The sequence below is a fragment of the Marmota monax genome, unplaced genomic scaffold (assembly GCF_021218885.2).
Source record: "Marmota monax isolate L192 unplaced genomic scaffold, Marmota_monax_Labrador192_F-V1.1 WCK01_AAM20220418_F8-fsc01586, whole genome shotgun sequence".
Taxonomy (NCBI): domain Eukaryota; kingdom Metazoa; phylum Chordata; class Mammalia; order Rodentia; family Sciuridae; genus Marmota; species Marmota monax.
Genome location: NW_026694204.1, coordinates 17,395 through 41,482, shown reverse-complemented (window position 1 = coordinate 41,482; position 24,088 = coordinate 17,395). Strand labels below are relative to the sequence as shown.

Here is a 24,088-nt window from a genome sequence, read left to right as displayed (position 1 = left end):
AAGTCAACCAAAAGTATTTAACCTATTTAGATGTCAATAGTGTTCTAGGTTCTTTCATTTATATGTTTAGTAAAAATATCTAAACAATTATTGGTATAATTAAAGATTTTTAAGTTATGCAGTGTAAAAAGCACTGAATTGTGACCTGGAAGATTTATTTCTAATGCAACTTCACCTTTGCACTGAGTGCCCTTGAACCCTGACAAATCTCTCCTTCACTCTCTTTTTCTCTCATGACAAGTGATTATGAGAACATGATGAAGGTGCACCCTCTTTTCTTTCATATACATATATATATATATATATATATATATATATATATGTGTGTGTGTGTGTGTGTGTATTCTTTGTAGATATACATGACAGTAGAGTATTTTGATATATTATACATACATGAAGTAAAACTTCCCATTCTGTGGTTGTTCATGATGTGGAGTTATACTGCTCATGTATACATATATGAACATATGAAAGTTATGTTCAGTTCATCCTAGTGTCTTTCCTATTCCCATCCCCCTTCTCTTCCTTTCATTCCCCTTTGTCTAATCCAATGAACTTCTATTTTCCCCTGCCTTTGTTATGTGTTAGCATCTACATATCAGGGAGAACATTCGACCTTTGATTTTTTGGGATAACTAGCATACTAGTCTCCAGGTTCATCCGTTTACTAGCAAATGCCATAATTTACTTGTTTATTTATTTATTTTAAATTTAATTGATTTTATTTTTTTAATACATGACAACAGAATGCATTACAATTCTTATTACACATATAAAGCACAATTTTTCATATCTTTGTATATAAAGTACGATCACACCAATTTATATCTTTATACATGTACTTTGTTTTTTTGTATTATAATTTTTTCACACATATATACCACAATTTTTCATATCTCTGTTTGTATATAAAGTAGGTTGTGTCTTCATACATGTATTTTGGATAATGATGTCCATCATATTCCACCATTCTTGCTAATCCCCTGGCTCCTCCCTTTCCCTCCCACCCCTCTTCCCTATCTAGAATTCATCTATTCCTCCCATGTTCCCTCTCCCTACCCCACCATGAGTCAGCCTGCTTATATCATAGAAAACACTGGGCATTTGTTTTTGGGGAGGGATTGACTAACTTCACTTAGCATTAGCAAATGCCATAATTTAATTCCTCTTTACAGATGAGTAATTGAAAATTATACCCACTTTTTATGCCCATGCTCATGACCTAGACTCCCCCTACTGATCCTGAATTCTGCTGTGAAATTCTTCTTAAAGTAGGTTCCCAGAGAGCTTTTATCATGCTATATGGAAGCTGGCACTTGGTGGATTAAATGATGTCTCTCCAAAATTCATGTTCATCCACAACCTCCAAGGATTTTGTGTGTAAATAAGGTCTTTGTAGGTGTCATTTAAGACTCTAGAGAGGAAGTCATCCTGGTGAGTCCTAAAGCCAAAGCCTGGTATCTTTATAAAGGAAAGAAAAGTGAGCTTTGGTTACACAGAGAAAGTATACAGATGGGATTAGACATTGGGGTTATGTTTCCAGCAGCCAAGAACACCCGGAGACACCAGGATCTGGAAAAGTAAAGATGAATTCTTCCCTGGGCATTTAGAGGGAGTGTGACTCTGCTGATACCTTGATTTCAGATCTTTATTTGTCCTCTCTGTAAGATAACACATTTTTGTTATTTTAAGCCACTCAGTTTATGATGCTTTATAATGGCAATGTAGTGGCATCTACTTGTCTTGTTCTACAAACGACCCTTCTGTCACATTGTACTAGACATTTTACATTTTCACATTTTACTCAGTATTTTTTTTTTTTTTTGTGTGTGTGTGTGTGTGATGGCAATGATGATGGTGATGATGTTACTGTTCATAATTGGGATAGAACTTGTGTGTCTGGAGTATAGCAGCCAATTAAAATGTGTTACAGTATCCCTATAGTTGACCCAATATTTTCATCTCAATTTTATAGGTTTGAAAATTGAGTCTTGGAGATGTCAATGATTTACCTAAAGTTCTAAAAATAATTGGTTGGCAGAGCCAAGAACAGAAAACATTATCTGCCCATCATTAATATTACTATTATAATACTACCATGTTGTTCTTTTCTAGAAGTAGTAACACAGACATAGTCTTTTTCTTTTTTGCAAATATCATAAACAAAACAATGGCAGTCAGATTTTTCTCCATTGTTAAATTGTAAGAGAAATATTAACTATATAATGAGATTAAAGATTTAGAAATGAAAATGCTCCCACTGACATATAAAGCAATTGCCTATTAGTAGATTTTTCAGGGCTTCCAGGGGATCTAGTCTGTCAGTTAGTACAAATGATTAAAATGAAATTTAAAAGCACATGAGTGTATACCATAGATTAATGAACAATTTCCCCTAATGTACTTAAATTTGAGCTGAGGGAATACTCTAGGCCTCAGGACATTATATTACCTAGAAGCATAGGATATAAAAGTTGTCATCACTTTCTTTGATACTTCAGTTGAAAATGAGGCAGGAGTGTCTCAGAGAATAAATCAAACCAACCATAAATTAGTAGTAATCTCTAGATTCACTTCTTCCTTTGAGTCTTAAGAATTCTGAAATGATATCTCTTGCTTTTTCTGTAGTTTCCCCAACTGGTGTGAATTCTTATAGTGAAGGCCTGGTTTTATTCATTTCCCCCTTAAATTAATTTCATTTATTTGTGAAGTGCTTGAATGGACGTTCAGACTAATCTTCAGACATGGGGTATATTTGCTTTAAATACTTTGGAATTCAGTATCACACTGAGGGTAGCAGTAAGTTATCTGAGGGGTATACAATAACAAATAAAACAGTTTTGTAAAATATGACAACCATAAAGAATTTTTTATACTTAATTTAAGAAAATAAGCTTAAAAATCCAAGAAGTTCTCCTTGTAAACAAGAAAACACAGTGAATCATATATGTACTTCTCCAAATACTAAAAATAGAGATATTATTTATGAAATTTTCAAACATTTCGATCGCCAAAGGGCTTAGGGCTTTGCCATTGTGCAATTTATAATTTTTTTCTGAAAAATAAAATAACTATATTTAATTAGTAAAGTTTTGAGAAATACAGGCCCTAAGGAAATATTAAAAATAGAGCTATCATTTCCCAGAGAGAGAGAGAGAGTAAATTGTAAACTGCTTGAAAAGCTCAAAATGAAAAGTAGTATCCAGAACTCAAGGCTCCTTCTTTGCTTGTCCCACTTTGTGATTCTGACTGTACAAAATAGCTTTTCTCCCAGCACCTGTGGCTTGTGGAATGTCAGTAAGTCTTTCTAGTCAAGGCCCATCTAGGGGGTGTTAAGTTAGGTGTTTGCTACTGTTAACAGAGACTAGCCTGGAGCAAGGCCTGTGGATCAAAGAGTGTTTTTTACCTAGCCCTGTCTTCAATAGACACAATATGGCACTTCACTATTATCACAGGCCTTCCCTTTATGAGGATGGCCTCACCTAAAACACAGTCCCACTGGAATTGACAGTAGGCTGCAGAGAGAATTCCAGACAGCTAGGAAAAAAAAAACTGTATATCTCCCTACATATGGCACTGACACACGCACAATTTTAGCAGCTCTATTTTTCCTAAATCGCAGTTGCATGCTTTTGCTATATATGCCACACCTAGGGATACATTATAATTACAGTATGTGCCTAGATTAGGCTTTTGCTGGCTTGAAAGAAAACTAGCAGAGTACTTTTACTTTTTCATATTTCTTCTAGAATTATCAATGACATGTAGTATTCTTCAGCTCACTCATTTCCTCCTCCCTTCCTCCTGACAGGACAAAAATCATTATTTTGTCTTCCTGGAAATGAGCCTGAGTCATGCCTACTCCATGCTTCTGAGCTGATGATTTAATGTATCAGATTAAATCTGAACGCCATGGAATATCTCTTATTCTTTGTGATGATACATCCTATAGTCAGTTATCCAGAATCAATTACCAAGGGTGCAAAGCCGTTACCTGACTTGGTTTGGAGAAATGCATTTGCATCAAGAAAGAAAAGAAGCAGGGGAGTTGTGGAGCCAAACAGGACTGGCCTGGCAGGCAGAGGTTAGAGTCCTAATGTCCTCCCTGCCACTCATACCCTGTGTAGCTTTAAACAACTTTCAATTCGTTTTAAATAAATCTATTGAGATGCAATTTAAATACAGGAAAATGCATATATTTCAGTTATGCTGTTTGATGCCTCTGAGTTGTAACATTCTCCAATTTTATTACTTAAAGGCTTAGTTTCTTTAACTTTTTAATGTTTTTCAGCTTGCTAAAGTTGGGCTGAAAAATATTAAAAATTTAAAGAAACTATTTTATCTTCCCATAAAATAAAATATAAGACAAGGAAGCATTTCACCTAATTATGAGTAAGGGGGTGAAGTTCATTGTACAGGGAGGAAATAGATGAAGAAACTCATTTTAACTTCATTCCATGTTATTATTTAATGAGGATTCACAGTAACACCTCTGATGGCTTCTTAGATGAACAGGGGCAGGTAAGATTTTGAAATCAAGAGAACTTGAAAGGCTACTTTGACCCCTCACCTGAGCATCCTGGACTGGTGGACTTTCGTGCATTCTGAGTCTTCTATAAGTTTTCATAACCCCTTCTGATACATTTCATCAAAATATGTGCAATTATTATGTGCCAATCAAAACACTTAAAAAAAACATTTAAGAGATGGAAATGTTAGTTACAGGCATTTGACCATCATCTACTGTATATAGGTATCAAATTATCACACTGTAGTTCAAAAATTTTTGTAAATAAGATAAAAATAAATAGTAATAAAAAGTAGAATATGTCTACTTATAAACTTTAGCTACTATTGACTTTTCCAAACACTTTAATAGAATTGAGTATGGTCAGCATTTGTTTCAACTCTTAGAAGTTACTGTGAAACGTGGAATATCAGTAAATTTAAATAAATGAAGGTCAACACTTTAGTTGGATTTCATTGTGTAAGTAGAGAGGAGACAAGATGGGATTGGAAGCAAATCTGTAGTTGTGTTCCTGAATTCAGATCTCAGTGACCTCTTTTTGGGGAGGAAGAAAGGATTACGTGGACCCATTTTGGTTGGTATTTTAATGGCATGAAGAGGGTGGGGCATAAATGATTGGACAAATTAGCCTTTCAACCCATTTATTCTATTTCCTAACCAAAATCTATTGAGTACCAACTCTTTATGGACAATAAAACAGGACGTGGGGGCAAGAAACAAAGATAATTTTGGCTCTAAACAAGTTTATGATCTAAACAAGTAAGGGGTTGGAACAAGTAATTAAGTGATTACAAACAAAGGCACCATAATATAGGCTAAATAGAAGAGGCACAAAATACTGTGGCATTCAGATTATTTGGGGACCATCAGAAAAAGGTGGCCCTGGAGTGAGTGCAGGGAAATGTCTTTGGATGAGACCTGCTGGGTTCCATCCTGGTTCTACTATTTTCTAATAGTGTGACCTGGAGCATGTTAACTAAATGTTTCCATATCTATGAAATGTAACAACCTAAAAATATGTCCTCCTGGGGCTAGTGGCACACGCCTATAATCCTGGCAGTTTGGGAGGCTGAGACAGGAGGATTGCAAGTTTAAAACCAGCCTCAGCAACGTAGCAAGACCCTAGGCAACTTAGTGAGACTCTGTCTCAAAAATTAAAAATGAAAAATGGACTGGGGATGTGACTTAGTGGTTAAGCACCCCTGGGTTCAATCCCTAGAACCAAACCAAAACCAAAACAAAACAAAAACATTAACAACTGACCATAGTAAGGATTAAGCTTTAAGAAGAAATCAAACAACAATCATAAAATGACTGCTTTGGCAATATTTGGCATGAAGAAGTGTTAATAATTATGCTGCATAATTAAATATTTGAAATGGGCTTGAGAAATGGGAAGATGAGTGTTGAGGAACTCCCATTACATCTATCTCAAAATTGTGATGTTGTGAAGAATTTCCCATTAAGTATTCTTCTACATAAGTATTGCTTTCAAGTATTTTTAAAAAGTCTTAAGTATTCACCTACTCTACTTTCTTGGCCACACACAAGGCTTCCAGATTCTCACAAACAAATTCTGGCCTGCTTCCAGGGTAGAATTTTGACTGGTCAAAATTACATAAAGAATAGGACAGTAGGACATAAAGGATAATCTGTGACAGAATTCCAATTCTTACTCTGCATTTCTTGTGATCTTACTCTTCACTTTGTACACCAGTTTAACATTTGAAGTTAAATCCTGCACTATCAGAAGAGTCATTTTCGGAACATTCTCCATGTGTGGCATTTATATCCTGAATCCTCACTAAGTTTCCCACCTTATCAGCTCTTTGATTATTGGTTTCATTTTTCAGTCATTTGCAATTAGAACATTGTTCTCCAGAGACCATGAAAAGAAAGGAAAGAAATGGAGCTACATTTCTGATTGAGTGTCTTAAAACTTTTCCTGGTAGCCTTTGAGACTTCTAGGTTGAGTTTCTTTACCATTCTGATTACGTGAGGCTCATTTTCCCCCCGTTTGCATTTTTTATTTCATCATTAAAAAATAAATCATCTTTCTACTCAGGAATTTTTATGTTACTGCTCATATTAGAAATTCTGGCTACTTTCAACATTAACTGATTAAATCCAGCTGGGTGATAGCATCTGATAAATGCTAGATTTCCCAGAATTGAAGAGGTTATATTTAAAAACAACAACAACAACAAAAAAGATCTCTCTATATGAGAGATACACCTCTTTAAGTGTTAACCACTATTATTTGTTATAACCCAACATCAACATTTTGATGATTTTATTTCTTCTTTGATTTAATATTATCTAGACCATATGTATAAATTTATATAAACATAATTATACATATATAAATATAAATGCATATATATGTATATGTGTAGACACATATATATGTATATGTATATCATCCTCATTAGTCCTTAACAGCAAATAGGAAATGTGAATTTTTTTTCTATAGCTTTTAGAAGTACAGAAAAATTTTAGTCCATTTCATACTGAGTAGTCAAATACAAAATCAAAATCTATAAAGTTCACTTTCAGAAATGTTGGTGATATTTCAAGCCCTAGGACACAATTAGTTCAAAGTTCCATCCACAGCCTCTGGTGCTATTGTACTCTCCAGAGATATTTCTGTCTTTTCTCTTCCTTATATAAGCGCCCTTCCTTCTAAAGACACCCAACAGGATAACATGTGCGCTTTACTTTTTGATTTCTAAAACCATCACCACTGAACTTATTTCTGTTCTAACAAAAAAATCTTATAAATACCTTATATAGATGAGTTTCAGCCCTCTGATTTTATTTCCTTGATAATTAATAAAGTCCAAATAATGGATATGGTTTTCTGACATCTCTCCAGCACTAAATAATGTAAATGTACTAGACAGTTCAGATTTTCATGGGCAGATAGCTTACTAAATTAGAATCTAGTTGTCCTTGAGCATCTATATCAGAGTGGACACTTCAAGTCTCTGTGTAGGTAGGTGTAGCTGGGTGTTTTAACGTTTCCCATTTAAAATCCAGTTTTTTGGTCAGCATAATTCTATTCAAGGCAACTGAGCTGGGGGAGTTTCAGATTTTTTGGTAACCTCCATACCAGAAGTTCTGGAAGCCAATCACATAGATTTCTATTTCTTAATCTTGGAACCAGATGTCATAATTTTGGTATTTCATGTCATGGTAAAAATGTGGTTCCCATGGGAATAAGAAATGAGGACAAAGTATAATTTGAGAATGTCAATGTAATGACCACCATCAGTTGTTTCCCTTCTAAGAAGGAGGTCAGACTCTCTCATTCCAGCATGCCAGGAAAACATCAACCCAAGTAAAAGATTTGTCAGTGCTTTTCATTATATGTGTGCATTGGGAAAGCAAATTTCATTTCAAATTTAACTCAGTAGTAAGTAACCCACAAATCAACCTTCTGGCACATTTATGATAACTCTGTAGTGAATTTAGAGAGTTCATTTCTATAAATAGAATTTGGTCCACTTATGACCTGGAGATTTTCAATAGGAAATCCTGTCGTAGCAAAAGACCACCAGACCATTCACTTATTGGGTCAATAACTTAGCAAATATTTTTGAAGTGACCCAGCACGTGGTAAGTTGTAAGCTACTTAGTAGAAAATGAAATCATTAAGTTGCATTCCCTGTCCCTAAAGTGCACAAGTAATTTTTCTTAATGTTTAAACACAAAAAAATATTATGATATCAGAAAGAGATCCCCTGATTCTTGGGCCCTTCAAAGTGCAGAAAAGGGTGATGATGGCTCCTCACAGGGATGAAAATCTGTTGCTGAGCTGTTTGAGCAGTGGCTGGGGAAGTGGAACTGGGTGACTGAGCACCAACGTGGAGTTGCTGTACCTCCATACATGATGCAAATAGAGATGCAGATCCTAGACCAAGCACCTAATGCTCAAAGAATCTGAGTTAGGAAGCAGGAAAAGAAAGCAGGCTCAGGATGGGGAAGGGATGTCATAAATGAACAGGATATTGACATTAGTGCAGCAATAGCTGCTTTGTTGTAAGACAGGTCAGAGAAGCTTTGACTTCAAAGTTCTTACCCATAGGAAATTACTTTCTTCACTCATAAATTTATATTTTCTGGGTCTTCTTTGAAAATATCTCATTACTTATGTATGAGGATTAAATCCTGTAACACCTGATAGGCTATCTCATTGCTATTAAGTGAAGGAAGAAACCAGCAATGAAGATTACATTAAGAATAAATGGCATTTGTGATCAAAGTATGATGATTAGAGACATTTATCTGTCCAACTTCTGTTGAAAATCACTTTAATTATTCTTTCTCCCTTCATGCTTATAACACTTTGTCTGGTGTCATTTAAGGAATTGATAGTAAATGATTACCTTCAATAAGATGGTGTATGGATAAAAGTAAGATCGAATGTTGGATTTTCTTAGCAAGAACTGCTTTCTTGTTCTACACTAGATTTTTTTTTTTTACTGTGTGCAGGTGGTTTGTCTTTTAACCTTGAAGTAAAATTATTCCTGTATCTTTTGATTAAAATATCTCATCCTGTGCTCACGATGGATGTTCAATAATTAATATCTTTCTTGTCTCAGCTATTTAATTAAGGTGAAGACCAACATACAATTTGAATGACTAAAGTCAATGAATATCATGAATATCATTCCAATATGTTCTCTGCTAATTGTGAATAATTTCTCCATTCCCATGAAAGGATGTAACAGGTTGTCACACTGAGCCTACTTTAGAATAATTTTGGGAAATTGCTTTCTTCTTTCAAAGTGATACTCTTTTCCTATACACACCTGCTAGGTAATTGTCAGGTTTTTTTTTTTTTTTTTTAATTTCCCTCCACAGAGAAAAAAACATCACTTTGTCTCCTTTCCCAGAGAAGTCCCAGGCAATAGGATTGTGTAAATGACAAATATCAGAATCTTTTCTTTGAGAAGTTAAGATGGTAGGGCCTGATATAGAAATAAAATGGTGTCACTGAGTAGGTTAGAGGAGATGGAGACTGGCAAGGACAGACTGGGCCTGTTTGGGTTGAGGGCCAAGCATGCCTAAAGATAAAGCACTTGCTTCAGTGGACACTGCATTTATAAAAATGTGAGAAATTAAAAACGTAAAGTGTTAATAGATCTTCCAGAACATATTTCTATATAGTTTTGTTCATCCTGATTTCTTCAGCTTCTTTAGCTCCTAATGCAAAATATTTTAAGTATTCTGGCATACTGTAGCTGTGCTGACACATTAGCTACCCATTTGAACCTTTTGGAGGAGAGACAGAAAATAAGAAGTTTCATTATTATCATTTTTTGTCAGAGATGTATGTCATTTTAAATAGCACATGTGTGGCCTGTGGGAGTCAGAGGGAGCCTGGGATGAGAAAGAAGAGAGGACCCCTTTTCTCTTGGCCACCAGGTACTTCTGTAGGGGAGCTGACCACGGGGAGTAAAGGTAGAACTTGGAAGGGGCTAAGAAGCCCTTCTGCTGCTTCCCTCACTATCTTCCATATCCCTAGTTGCTAGAATAGTTTTTAGAGTCAAGGGATAACTATTTTTAAGTTCAGAACCAATGTAGTCTAATAAATTATGTCTTTATTCTCTATCCTTAAATATATTGGTGTGAAAAGAGAGTTGGAGGTGGGAGAAATACATTCTCAGGTCATGCAGAATCATGCATGTGGAAGAATTTCACAAGACAGCTCTAACTCAAATTCTGAAGTCCAATTTAGAGCTTTACTTTTTCTTATGTATTTTTCACTTTAAAATTGTTTCTCCTACTAGTAGTGCTCAAAGAAGATGAATTGCCTCTGTTACCTTTAGATTTAGACTTTAGATGTAGTTGTGATTTCTTGGCATGTTCCTCCTTTGCTAGAGACTTAATACTTTGAGAACAATTCAATTCAATTCTGTGTCTATGTAAGTGTTAGATATTACAAGAATATAGCACCAGCTAAGAGTGTGACTCAGGCTTTCTAGAAGCCTATAGTCTAATTGAAGGACTAAGTTAACAGATAAAATAATTATAGGACATTTAAAGCCTAATACATGAGAGTGATTTTATATAATAGTCAAGGAATTGAAATAGGGGAGAAATTAATGCAGGTATGTATAGTGAAAAAAAGATGCTAGGTTGAGATTAACCTGAGTTGGGGAACAAGTATGAATTTGTTTGTGGGGAGAGTGAGTTTAAAAAGCCTGGGAGCATCTAGAAGGAGATGCCAAGGGGAATTTAGGTTTATAGGGTCTGGAGTTTAGAACATAGATGGGAGCCAGTGATAAAGATTTGGGAATCATCAATCCAAGGAGATACTCAGGTGGATGATAGGGGAATGAATGAGGAGATCATTTAACAAGAATGTGTAGGATGAGAACACAAGAAATAAAAAGTTATATTCAGATTCACATGTACCTACACACATGCATGGGCTGGGGTAGTCGGTGCCTTTCTTCTTAATGATGCATGTCATATTTTTCTTCTAAGTAGGAAAACAGGATAGATTAGTGTTGCAGAAGTCAAGGAAGAAAAACATTTCAAGAAGGAGGGTGAAAAAATAAGTGGTTCTTGCCAGGAAGGGTTAAGCAGAGAAAAGACTGAAAAACAAACAAACAAACCAAACCAAACCAAATAGATGGTTGGTGAATTAGGACATGGTTGTTCATTTTTGCCAGGGAAGTTTAGCTGACATTTTGAGACCATGATGATCATCACAGCTGGGGTGGGAAAGGAGGGAGGGGATTCCTTACCAGTATTTTCCCTGTGTGAGGAAGGGTGACCAGAAACCCCAGAGATGATAACAGTGAAAAGGGTGGATGACAGGTAGCTAGATGTCATGCAAAGAGGAAGGGGCTGTGCAGGAGGACTCAAATAGTCATACCCTTTGAAAACAAATAGCACATGGAATTCCATAAAAAAAAGTTCTTTTTTTGGAAGTGGACATATACTGTGAAAAGTGCTGCCCTCTGCAATTCCTCCTTGGTCCCTTCTAATCTCTCCAATTCTGAGGAATCATCAATAGTCATTGTTGATAGAGTAACTGAGAGGATACTCAAAGAGCCTGCTTGTCTCCAGCTTGGAGATGAAGAAAAAAAGTACAGATAGATACTGGCAAGAACTTTGTAAGTTAAGTTTTAGACTTTCTGCTTTCCAAGTTATGGTACTTTATCCAAATAGGAATGTCATAGAGGTAGTTGGAAGACAAAACTGATGTGCAGATACAAGACAGGTCTTAAAATGGAGATTTGGGAGTTCTCTGAAGAGATCAGAATTGAAGCAGGGAGAGTAGGTACAGAGAGAAATGGACAGAGAGAAAGAGTAGCACTAGGTAGGCATTGCATGAGCCAGAGTTCAATCAGAGAAGAAAAGCCTGTCCATCTACCTGTGCCTAACTCTCTTTCTCTCTCTTATGTAGGTGCATGCACACACATGCACACACACGGATTTCTAATAGGAATTTGACCTTAAACAATTGTGGGAGATGACTAGGATCTCTCTTAAGTCTTTGCATCATATGCTGGAGCTTGAAGGCTATAGGAGAGTTTTTGGAAGAAATGTATAAAGCGGAGAAGAGTGAGGGCAAGCTAGATCTCATGAGCAGGAGCTAGCATCTCTGAGGATGGACTGAACACATTAGTTCTCATCACCTTTGGCCTCAGGGAAGTGACGGTTCTGCAGGAGGACTTGGTGCTTATTGTGTCTATGCTGTAAGTATAGATCTTCTGAGAGTAAAGACACAAAACCAAAAATGTCCAGGAAAGAAAATCTTAAGAAACAGGCAGCCTACCCACTTGAATATGCTATCATTCCAACACAGTATGCTACTAATGATGCTAAATGACAATAAAAGGCAGAATAGTTGAATACCAAATGAAAGACCAAAGCATTAAGTCTTGCCACTCACTGAAAAGAACAGGAGTGGGTACAGTGGTGGGAGCTTCTGGTTCCAGCTACTTGGGTGGCTGAGACAAGAGGATCACTTGAGTCCAGGAGTTGTCTCTAAAACAAATACATAAACGAAGATACAAAATAAACAAATCAAAGATACAGTGACTGGAGATGTTTTGTATTTTCTCAAAAATGAATTTATTTTTTCATTCTGTCATGAATGACATTCTGAATCTCTTGGTTTTCCATACATATAAAAACTTACAAATGAAAGAACAACTCATGTTTAAATGGTACAGTGTACCCTTGATGAAAATATTGCAACATCACATGTGTAGATAATTAATATCCTCCTAGAATGAATTATGCCCAGGATACTAAGGAATTAAAACCTAACCTGGAGAATGCATGGTTTTATCTGCATACTGAGATTACTTTGAAGTGAAAAATGCAATGATCTGCTTTCTCAAAAAGAACATTGATGAGTGAAAAAGGAGAGGTTTTCTGCTGTTGCTATGGCATGGGGTATTACTGCAGAGCTTTCATTGAAAATGGACCCTTTGTCATGGGAAGGAGTATTATTTATATAATTTGTTCTGGATAAGCAGTTGTGATAAAATGTCCAATTTCCCTTGGTAAAATTGTCTATTTTACTTTCAATATGTATATTTAAAGTTTGACAGGATTATGGAAGATCATTCTAAAGAAAATAGCCTAGTCACTCTGTGAAGGGAAACTGGTTAGGTGACACACATGTCAACAATATCAGGAAGTCATCTACTGCAGTTGGCATGAGGCAGGAGTTAGTTGGAGAGTGAGACAGACCTCAGGAACAGAAAGGTACCAAACTGACAACTGACATCAAGTTTTTTCTCCAGCTTCAATAAATCTTCAGAAGTTTCTGCCTGGGAAAGATGATCACATAAGTTTGGTGTCAAAGGCGCTATAGAGTCAATTTCCAGGTTGTTTATTCTTTTCTATTAATTCTCTTTGGAAGATATCTGATATAATTGTGTGTGTGTGTGGTTGTGTGTGTGTGTGTGTGTGCGCGCGCTTGCACCTTCCAATCTACATCTACAACTCATATTAGTGTAGATATCCAGCAAGCATTTCAATCTAAACATGGTAAAAAGAGAATATCTGATTTCCCTCCACCAACCTCTATCTGCTTCGACCCCAACCTTCCCTTTTCTCTAAATAATATCACCATTTATCCAGTTGCTTAAGGTAAAAGTCTAGATTTTAACCTTGGTTCCTGTCTTGCATTCCCACATCTACTGTCAGCCAATCCTGTGACTCAGCCTCTACAAATCTCAGATCTGTCCCCTGTTCTACACTTCCGTTGCCAGCCCCTTATTCTAAGCCACTTGTCTATTTTTAACAGATTTTCCACAACAGATTCCTGACTGGTTCCTGTGGGCACTGGTCTTTTTATGTTCCATTCCTCACCCAGCACTCAGAGCATTTAAAAATATAATCCAGATTATCTTCTACGCTACATAAATCTGCTGAAGATTTTCTTTCCACTGTACTCAGAAGAGTATCTAAATTCTTTCTTTTTAATTTTTTTTAGTTGTCATGGACCTTTATTTTATTTATTTATATGTGGTGCTGAGAATTGAACCCAGTGCCTCACACATGCTAGGAAAGCGCTCTACCACTGAGCCCCACAACCCCAGCCAAAAGAGTGTCAAAATTCTTTTGTGGCTCCAGGGTCTGTGTGATCTGAAGTCTACTTAACTCTCCTATCTTGGTTCAGAACAACCTCCATCCCACCCATCCCAACATGTCCTGGGTATACTGGCTTATCTTCTTTCCAGTTTTCTGGCATATTTTTTCCTACCTGAGATAGAATTTCCTGCAGTAGGCAAAATCTCTTCCTAATGTTCTCTCCTCTCTCTAATCCCATTATTACATGCCTGGCTCCTTCTTGGCAACCAGATCTCAGTTTTAGTGTTACCCAGAATTCTCTGTCACATAATCCTACTTTACATCTCTACCTAGCATTTAACTCTCCCCATGATATTTCTATCATCTCTCCTTTTACATATATGAGGATTCTCAAATCCATATTTCCACCTAAATCAAATCCTTATATTTTACAAATACAATAAAAATTCCATTAGGACATGGCTTTTGTGGGTCTTGTTCACTGTTGTGTCTCAGGTGCATAGATAGGAACAGCAAGCACACAGAAGGCAGGCACTGCCTTCTAGTATTTGAGACATTTGCAGACAGGTAATGCAGAGCAACAGAGAAAAGAAAGTGCTATGGGAACACAAAAAAGGAGCATCCAGCCTGGACTGTGAGAAACCTTGCTTGAAGAGTGGTACTCAAGTTGCGGAAGAATGAGTAGATGTGTAGGAAAGTGAACAGGCTGGCCCAAGACTATTAGTTAAGGCTGATTTATATTTTTAGAAGTGACACTGCATGATGTCTTCAGGGAACTCCAAGTCTTTAAAATACTGCTAGAAAAGAGGCTGGAATGCAGAAGGAGGAGAGAAATTGTCCTGAGATGTCAGCAGGAGGAAGGAACTAGAGTAGGAAATACTAAATGTCATTTGAAAAAGTAGTTATCGACAAATCATATTTCACACTTTGATTCAAGTGGGTTATGAACTCCCATTTTTACCCCGTATACAGATTGCAGCATCACATCGGTTACACATCCACTGTTTTACATATTGCTATACTAGTGTCTGTTGTATTCTGCTGCCTTTCCTATCCTCTACTATCCCCCATCCCCTCCCCTCCCATCTTCTCTCTCTATCCCATCTACTGTAATTCATTTCTCCCCCTTGTTTTTTTTCCCCTTTCCCCTCACTTCCTCTTGGATGTAATTTTGTATAACCATGAGGGTCTCCTTCCATTTCCATGCAATTTCCCTTCTCTTTCCTTTTCCCTCCCACATCTCACCCCTGTTTAATTTTAATCTTCTTCTCATGCTCTTCCAACCAACTCTATTCTTAGTTACTCTCCTTATATCAAAGAAAACATTTGGCATTTGTTTTTTAGGGATTGGCTAGCTTCACTTAGCATAATCTGTTCTAATGCCATCCATTTCCCTGAAAATTCTATGATTTTGTCATTTTTTTAATGCAGAGTAATGTTTTGAACAACCAACAATAAAAATTTAAAAAAAAACTTAAAAAAAAAAAGAAAAAGTAGTTATTGTACAGGGGTGGAGTCACATGGAGATCACTGTAGTGCAGTAGACTGAAAAGTTGGTTTTAAGAAGAAAAGGTCAAGAAACAAAAGTGAGTAAGACATTAATAAGGTAGTTCAGTCAGGAGATGAGGTAGGTTGTGAACTGTGAACCACGAGGCAGGTTGTGGGACTGGGTAGAGTAAGGGACAAGAGTCATCTAAGACATTAACAACCCTGTGAAATGGAGAAAGGAATGAAAACAAGTTGTGTAGCTCCAGACTTCAGACTTGAGAATTAGATGGATGATGGTGGTGGTATAGCTTAAATGAAGGAGGAAAAACTAATACCAAAGAAAGAGTAAAGTCATGGGTCCAATTTTATTCATGTTAAGTTTGAGAATGCTGTGGATCATTAGGAAAGGTGGGGCAACATTTACTGTAAAAATTGGAGCGGGGCTAGGTTTGGTGGTGCATGCCTGTAATTCCAGTAGCTCAGGAGGCTGAGGTAGTAGGATTGTGAGTTCAAAGCCAGCCTCAGCAAACTAGTAAGGCCCCAAGCACCTTAATGAGACCCTTTCTCAAAATAAAATATAAAAAGGGCTAGGGATGTGACTCAGTGATTGAGTGCCTCTTAGTTCAGGCCCTGATTAAAAAAAAAAAAAAAGAATTGGAGGGGGCATGAAGTTGATTATTTTTTTTATTAATATAGAAATATAGATTTGAGAATCCTGGTATAGTGGCAGTTAAACCCAACACGAGTACTGGTGAATCAAAAGAGGATGTAGAATAAGAAGAGAGGCAAGCAAGACTGAAGCCCTAAAAAATAACAGAATTCAAATATGACATGAAGAAGATCAAAAAGGAATTCTTTATTCAAGTGGAAAAGTCATATGGCTAGTATCTCAGAAGATTGGGAAGATTTTTAAGAGAGAGGGAATCATATACTGGAGAGAAATCTGGTAAGATACAGTCTGAATATCATCTTCAGGGACTACAGTGGGCTATTTATGACCCTAGCAAAGGCAGTTTGTGGAGTGGTCTGATTGAAGACAGATTTTCAAGGTACATTGAAGGATAAATAGACTGGGAGATCACCTGCCTACCAAAAGGAGGAGGTACACACACTGGGATGGGGAATGGGGAGGAGGTAAGGGAGGATGGAGACCATGAGCTGCAGAGGATCAGCCTTACCAGTGAAGAAGGAGAGATCTGCCAAAAGTGGAGGGAAGAGACAAGAGACAGCAGAGCTTTGGTGAAGAATGTGGGCTCTGACATCACCACCACCAGCTGTCACCACAGCTCCTTAGTTGTGTGACATTGGAAAAGCAACTTAACCTCTTGGAGTGTCAGCTTCTTTGTCTGCTAAGTAGGGATCTCAGTACCTACCTCGTGGGGTGATGAGGACTAAATAAGACTATTCCCATAAATCTGTGGTCAGTGTTCATCCCTGGAAATCTCTTAACAAATGTTAACTGATATTTTATTGTTGTTGTTTTAAATCGTGATGATGTGAAGAATATCTGAGACTGTGGTGATCAACAAGATGAGAAAATGCTATTGGTGACCTCAATGAGGTAAATAAGCAAGTGGCCTGAGGCAGAAGGACATTCCCCCAAAGACTTTTGTTTGATTTCAATATACTTATTATTATTTAACACTTTCAGGGATATTCTTTGCACTATTATATTTTCAGCACCTAGATTACTTTATTGAGTTAATTTTTGTTTGTTTCTCTAAAGAGAAACAGTGATGGGTTTGTTTTAAAAGACAATGTTGGGTTCATCATTATCAAAACTAGAAGCAAGGGTTGGCAGTAATTTTGAAGATGATGGTTTGACTGAAGTTGTAGTTCCCTGCCTCTTACACAAATACAAATTCCTTTAAGTGAAAAAAAGCCCTTAGGGATAACCCTATCTTATATCACATCCCATTGTTGTCTATAAAAACCAAAAAGAGACAAAATACTAAGACTGAACTTTAATGGTCTCTCTCCATATATACCTATATTTTATTTTCATAGAATCGATAGTGCTGGTATCGTTAAGGGACACAAGTAGCCATTGGAAATGCTCTTCTTAATTTCTTTTACCCTTAAGAGTCCTCATCTAAAACTGTTATTAACAAGGACTCTGTCATTAGATGTGATAACTGAATGAAATAAGGTTTATAAAGTACTAGTGTACTTCTTGGCACATAATGAATAATTAGTGTTTATTTCTATCCTTTCCTTCATTAGCTAACACTCTTTGGCTTGGGAAGAGATTCATGTGGAGACTATAATGTAGAGGGAATCATGTTAGATTGAAATTCAGAGGCCATGAATTCTCATACTGTCCATGTCCCTCATTATCTATGAAACCTCAGGCAATTCACTTAATATCATCTATGAAATGCAGAGTAATAATTTTCCTTCTGCAGTGAAATTATTGTTAAAGATAAAATGGCATCAGGCATGAATGCCATACACATGCAAAATGCCATTATTTTGGTTGTAAAATATATATTCTTATCCTGTGCGGAGAGTCACCATGGCTTTAAATACTTTCTTAAGCCTTTTCAGTTCCCAAAACTGATGGCACAAGAAACTCATCAGCTACCTTAAGACACAACATGCCACCTTTTACTTCTAAAACACCAGAATTTTCTTTATTAGCCATCTAGAGCTGTGGAAAAAAATTTCATCAAAACTAAAATAGCTTAAAGCAACAAACCTTTACTATCTCACAGTTTCTGTGAATCACAAATGATGTCTAGTTGTGGTCTGGGGATACAGTCAGCTTACAAGCTGGACTGGGGCTGAAGGATCTGCATCCAAAACATCACACTCACATGGCTATTGGCAGGAGGCTTCTGTTCCTTACCAAGGGCCATTGGTGGTCTTTCCTCATGAGAAGGCAGCCAGTCTCTTCCAAAGTAAGAAATGCAGGAGAAAGAGCAAGGAGACACGCACAGTTCCTTTGCTGACAAACACCATTGATTCTATTTTCATCTACTTGTCTGAATCAAGCTATGTTCTGCCACACAATAAAGGGGATAGGAGGAGACTAGTCTCCTCCCCTTGAAGGGAAGCATGTGAAATAATTTGATGTGATTTTTTTTTAATACCAACACACTTCTCTATAGTCAAAATCAAAGAGTGGTCACCTGTGGCCCCCTTGGTCATCAGCAGAGTTTGTGGCTGCCTGTGTCGGCGGCATGATTAACACAGGAAGACTCATCTTTCTGCTGTAGGGCCATTTTCACCTATTTTCTCAAGTTCTCCCAATAAATTTTATTTACGTGTATTATAAATTTTAATATTCTGTCTCCTTTAAAATATAATGTCTCTGGCAAGAGTGGACATAATGTCTGCTGCAGGTAGGAATTCAGTAACTATTAATTGAATTTATGAAAGTATCTCTGATGGAAATGATTTAAGTGCTTTCCAAGAAACATGTTTTAGTATGAGGAATAGGGAGATAATGGAGGGAGAGGACTAAGTGGGAAGAGAAGGGAGAGTTAGTTATGCAGATCATGATCTGCTACTGTCTGCTTCACAGGTGGACTAAAATCTCTGAAAAGTGGCAGCAGCACCTTGATTAGTGGCGAGATCACCAAAGGATGGGGAGTACATTGGGGAAATTTCTTCTCAGACCCTGAAAGAGAATAGCTCTACTCAAAACTGGAGTTGGGAGTGCTACCCAAACAGCAAATGGGTTCTGCAAGAGTAAGAAGGTTATTATGAGAAACCTTTCCAAGTAGATTTTAATTTGGATAAATACCAAGTTGTCATTCATCTCAGACATTTAAAATGCATTAGGTCTGCCATTACAGCCCTGGCTGCAGATTCAGCCAGCGTTTATCCAGCAGCAATTGTGTGTGAGAGATCATTCTTATGGCCTGCACATTTATGATCTCATTCAATCCTCACAAACACTGTATGAGAAGTTTTAATATCATTTCCCTTTTATAGGAAATTAGTGCTCTGGGAGGTTAAGTTCATTGTTCAAAATCGCACAGCAAGCAAAGAAAAAAAAAAACTGGGATTTGAATCCAAGTTTTTAAACTCTATTATATACTACATCTTTCCCATTTTTCTGAAAATGGAAAATTGCAAATGCACATACATCATAGATGCATCATCTTAAAATGCTGGTATCTCCCTAGTTGAAAAACTGGTATAGGTAAGCTATCAGTCTTTCTCATTCCATAAAGTAAGTTGCTGTTGACAACACAGTTTACTATAGTAATATTTAAAATGGGAGCCATGATTTCCTTTGAGTCCCTTTTGCAAATTCAGATCTGTTCTGCTTAGGATGTGGTTGTACGTTCCTTACCAGAAACTGCTCACCTTTCTTGAATATTGATGCATTTTTTACTGCATAAAACTTAACCACAGAACCAAATAACAATCAAACACAAAAAGTATCAAATTCTAAATATGTGATTTATAATACATAATTTATAATTATGCCTCAAAAGTCCTAATGGGACAGTTTGGTATCTTTCTCACAGTCCTTTCATTAACCAATCAGAAGTTTCTATTTTCCATTCTTCCTTTAAGGAAAAAAAAAGTGCTTTTTCTTCCCCTCTGGAGTTTCTTCAATATCAGTCTTTGGCCATAGGCTTTTGTGCCATTCATTCATGTTTCCATTCAGTCATGAACGGTCATTCACTCATTCAGTAAACATTGGTTGACTCTTTCAACATATTTTTGCTGAGTATTTACTATATGCTAAGTGTTTTCCTGGTTGCTGATGAACCATTTTTGGTTGTGGGCCAGTCACTGTGCTCAGTTCTGTGAATACAGAGATGCTGTATAAGACACCGTCACTGTAATAAGCAAATGCAGTATGACAGGAAGTGTAATGACACTTCATGTAGGCTACAGTAGAGATGTGAAAATTTGCATGTCTCATATTTATAGTCCTGTTGTATAGTTATCATATATATACTATGCTGTTGTTACATATGATGTATTATTTTACTTTGGAGTCATAAGTTATCTTGTAGAGGAGTAATATGCCAACTAAAGGGTAGGCTTTTATAGATTGTCCGGTTAGTCTGTGACTGGGTCATCAGAGAGTAGATTTCAAGAATTGGGTTAGGTAAAAATATCTGTGAAAGAAAATGTAGAAAGTTATGGAAGAAACTGGGAGAGCTGTCAGATTGCAAGTCTAGCCCTGAGTGAAGGATCAAAAGAAATAAAGGTTGTGTGCGACCTTAGACAGTGGGGTAATTGGGTGATGGAGCCAAAGTTTCTTCATATGAATCCCCTGTCTTCCAGGAAAGGGCCTGCCTTAACATCCCTGCTTTACTTGATCAATGGTCTAGAAGCATCCTGGGAGAAGGCAGTCACAACTCAGAAGTTGGGACCCTTCATTCACTCTGTTCCCTAGAGGTTCACGTCTGACAGGCACATTCTTTGGGCTACCAAAGTCTCAATAGGCCAGTTCTGCAGGCTGAAAGGGAAAATTAACAAATGATCTACTTAAACCAGTTTGGTGCATTGTGGGAGAACTGCAGGCTCATTGTGTCTGGAGTATAAGGGGCATTTGGGTGAGAAAACAAGATGGCAAAAGGGGAGGGTATTAGGAAACAATACCAAAGAGATGCAACTAAATCAGACTTTAATATGCAAATCTAGTGAATTTAAGCACTGAGAGGAAATTGAGAAGTTCTAAGTAGGAAAGAGACTTAATCAGGTTTCTTTTTCCCCTTTCAAATCAATCAGCAGATCAATTAGAAGATATGACAAGAAACAGAGAAGAATTAGAATAATGTGTTTTCTGAACAAGAGCATTAAACGTCGAAATGCACATGTTCAGAAAGGTAATTGAAAAGCAGAAATGACATCACATTATTAGTGATGCCGGGTGAGGAGTCCCTGATTCCCAGGTCTCTGGCTTGGTATTTAGACAGCAGACATTCCCTAAGCTAAGGATTGCATGAAGAGACACAAATTTGGAGAAAAAGTAAGTTTTGGACAATGGCATTGCACAGTTTTACCCAACATTCAGCAGATAGCTCAGTGCTTGAGATGCAGACAAGTTTACTATGATCCTGCCTTTCTCTGGTGGTATTTTTAATCATCCCAAAAGAGTCAGCTAGTAACCTCAAATCTCATAAATGGAGAGTATAAGCAACTTACTTTTCTTGCAGTTCTGTATCTTTTTGGCCTTTATCTAGTTAGCAGAAGCATCCCTCCACCATGAATAAAAATAAAGAAAGAAAATATAATGACTGCAACATCATGAGAGTCCAAAAAAAGTTTGTCACCAAACAGACAAAGTTCTACCTGTCTTTGTCTTTCTGCGTGTCTTTTGGGGAAAATTCTTTCTTGCCCTCTAAACATATATGAGAAGTGAACTGCTCAAGCCTGTCAAAGTATCCTTATCTCTAGGCTGATGATGGATGGTAAAGCATTATCTGACATCCTTGACCCAGACAAGCAGAAGTCACTCACAGAAACTATCAGATTCTCTATCAAACAGCATGCTTTGGTTTTAAAACTTCATTTCTATTATTTAAGTTCCCTAATACTAATTCAGGCAACATAAAAATTCTGGTTTGGGAGGCTAAGGCAAGAGGATCCTGAGTTCAAAGCCAGCCTCAGCAAAAGCAAGGCGCTAAGCAACTCAGTGAGATCCTGCCTCTAAATAAAATACAAAATAAGAAATAAGGCTGGGGATGTGGCTCAGTGGTTGAGTGCCCCTGAGTTTAATCCCTGGTACAAAAATAAAATCACAAATCTTGGTAGAAAGGGGAAGGAAAAAGAAATAATGTTGGTTGTGCTTCTCTGAGGAATGTGAGGAGGACTTCAAATGAGCGTTTTGAAATCACCTACGTGTGTGAAGAGATGCGTTGTGTGCTTCACATCATTTTTCCTCTTCCTCCTTTTCTTTCTCTTCCTTCTTCATCATCCTCTTCCTTTAATGCACTAAATTGTAATGATCAAGCCACTTATTGGTTCCAAATGAATTAAAAGCTTTCCATCTTGGTCAGATTTCAAGTCTAAGCCTGTACAATGGCCAAAAGGGTCCTCCACACACTTAGACATTCCTCCCTCTAGGTATCACATTGCCCACCAACCAGCTTCTTGCTCTCTCCCAGGCTCCAGCCACACAGACTCCCTGTTATCTCTTGAAGACCCCGTCAGCAAGCTCTGCCTCAATGCTGTGCACTTCTGATAAGTCAGACTGCTTCTTCCCTGACAACCACAGACCAATGGCAATCTCCACACCAGGCCTTCCTGGGCCACCCTATTTCAATTTGCAACTCCTAATCCCATGTCCTCCTCACCCCCTGCTCTGCTTGATTTTTCTTTAAAGTCCTTATCTTCTGATGTATCATACAATTTTCTTATTTTTATTCATCACCAATCTGTTCATACAAAAATATGAGACATGGGTTTCTGTCATTTGGATTTCCTGCTGTGTCCCCAGAATATTACAATCGTGCCTGGCTCTAAATATGTGTAAGGGTCAGATATTAATATCTCCGTTCACAGGTGAGAGGTCAGGGCTAAGAAAACATAAGCAAATTTCCCAAGTCACATGATTAGAAAATGGAAAGGTTCAAAGTCCTATCTGGATCTGTCTGGCCCCATCATGCTATGATTTCTTCTGTTTTCATATAGCCAGTTAAATGCTTTCATGCAGTCAACAGGAGGGTTCCTTGCAGGGAGTTGCTGCTTTCTAGACTCTGAATTTTAGGTCATGGAGTCAGACTGTGAGGGACTTGTGGGAAAAGCCAAGAAGAGAAAGAAATAACATCAACAAAAGAGCAGCGGGGGCTCCTATGCCAACCCCTAGTGGCTCACAAGATCACTGAAAACCTTCTGGATGCCCAGACTGAGTCGCACACGGACAAACTGTGGGAAAACCAGTGACACACAAGCCAGCCAAGGGTTCCATTTAGACTGCACACACAGATGTCTAATTGGAGTTTGCGGTTTATTAACATAAGCTGCTTAGCCATTCCGAAATGGGAGCTAATCAAAATATTGCAAATGATGCACCTTGAAAAATGTCAGTCTTTATCATGATTACACTTCCATATTTTCCCCATTTGTTATGTGTGTGTTAAATCCTTTTAAAAAATTATCCTCTACTGAGACCAGCCTCTGGTGTGAGTCTGTGCTCAGAGGATCTGGCAGGAGCAGTATTGAGCCATATTTCCATGCAGCTTTATGTGCTGCACCTAACCTACATTTCTGTAGCAATAGGTTAGGAACAGAGCGATTTCCTGGCAATTGCAGCTCACACAGAGCCTTTGAGAGCCCTGCTCTCTTCCCTTTCTTTGCCAGTCACCGGGAAGTAAAGGTCATCAGAGGGAAGCAGATAATTATGCTGTCTCAGGAATCGGTGTTTTTCTCTGTGGACTCCTGGAATGTAATTCATTTCTTCAGTCTTTCTTCTTGAGTATTAACAAAGTCAACAAAAAAAAGGATTTTCATCCCCACTAGGACTTCCCAGCACTGAATGAGAAGCAGTCAGCATGAATTTTAATCAGACTGTCAGTTTTTCAGTCCTTCATT

General features: G+C 37.4%; 2 long non-coding RNA genes across 3 annotated transcripts in view; one reads left to right on the top strand and one right to left on the bottom strand.

The window, feature by feature from the left end:
- Positions 1-24,088, top strand: part of LOC124108041 (uncharacterized) — a 51,181-nt gene that overhangs the window by 13,869 nt on the left and 13,224 nt on the right. The window lies entirely within an intron of this gene.
- LOC131425017 (uncharacterized) overlaps positions 1,015-24,088 on the bottom strand; it is a 35,672-nt gene continuing 12,598 nt past the window's right edge. For both annotated transcript variants that reach the window (XR_009228799.1, XR_009228800.1), the window contains 2 exons: positions 4,571-4,685; positions 1,015-1,661 (listed from right to left, as the gene is read on the bottom strand). This is a non-coding gene — a long non-coding RNA (uncharacterized LOC131425017). The remainder of the gene's footprint in view (positions 1,662-4,570; positions 4,686-24,088) is intronic.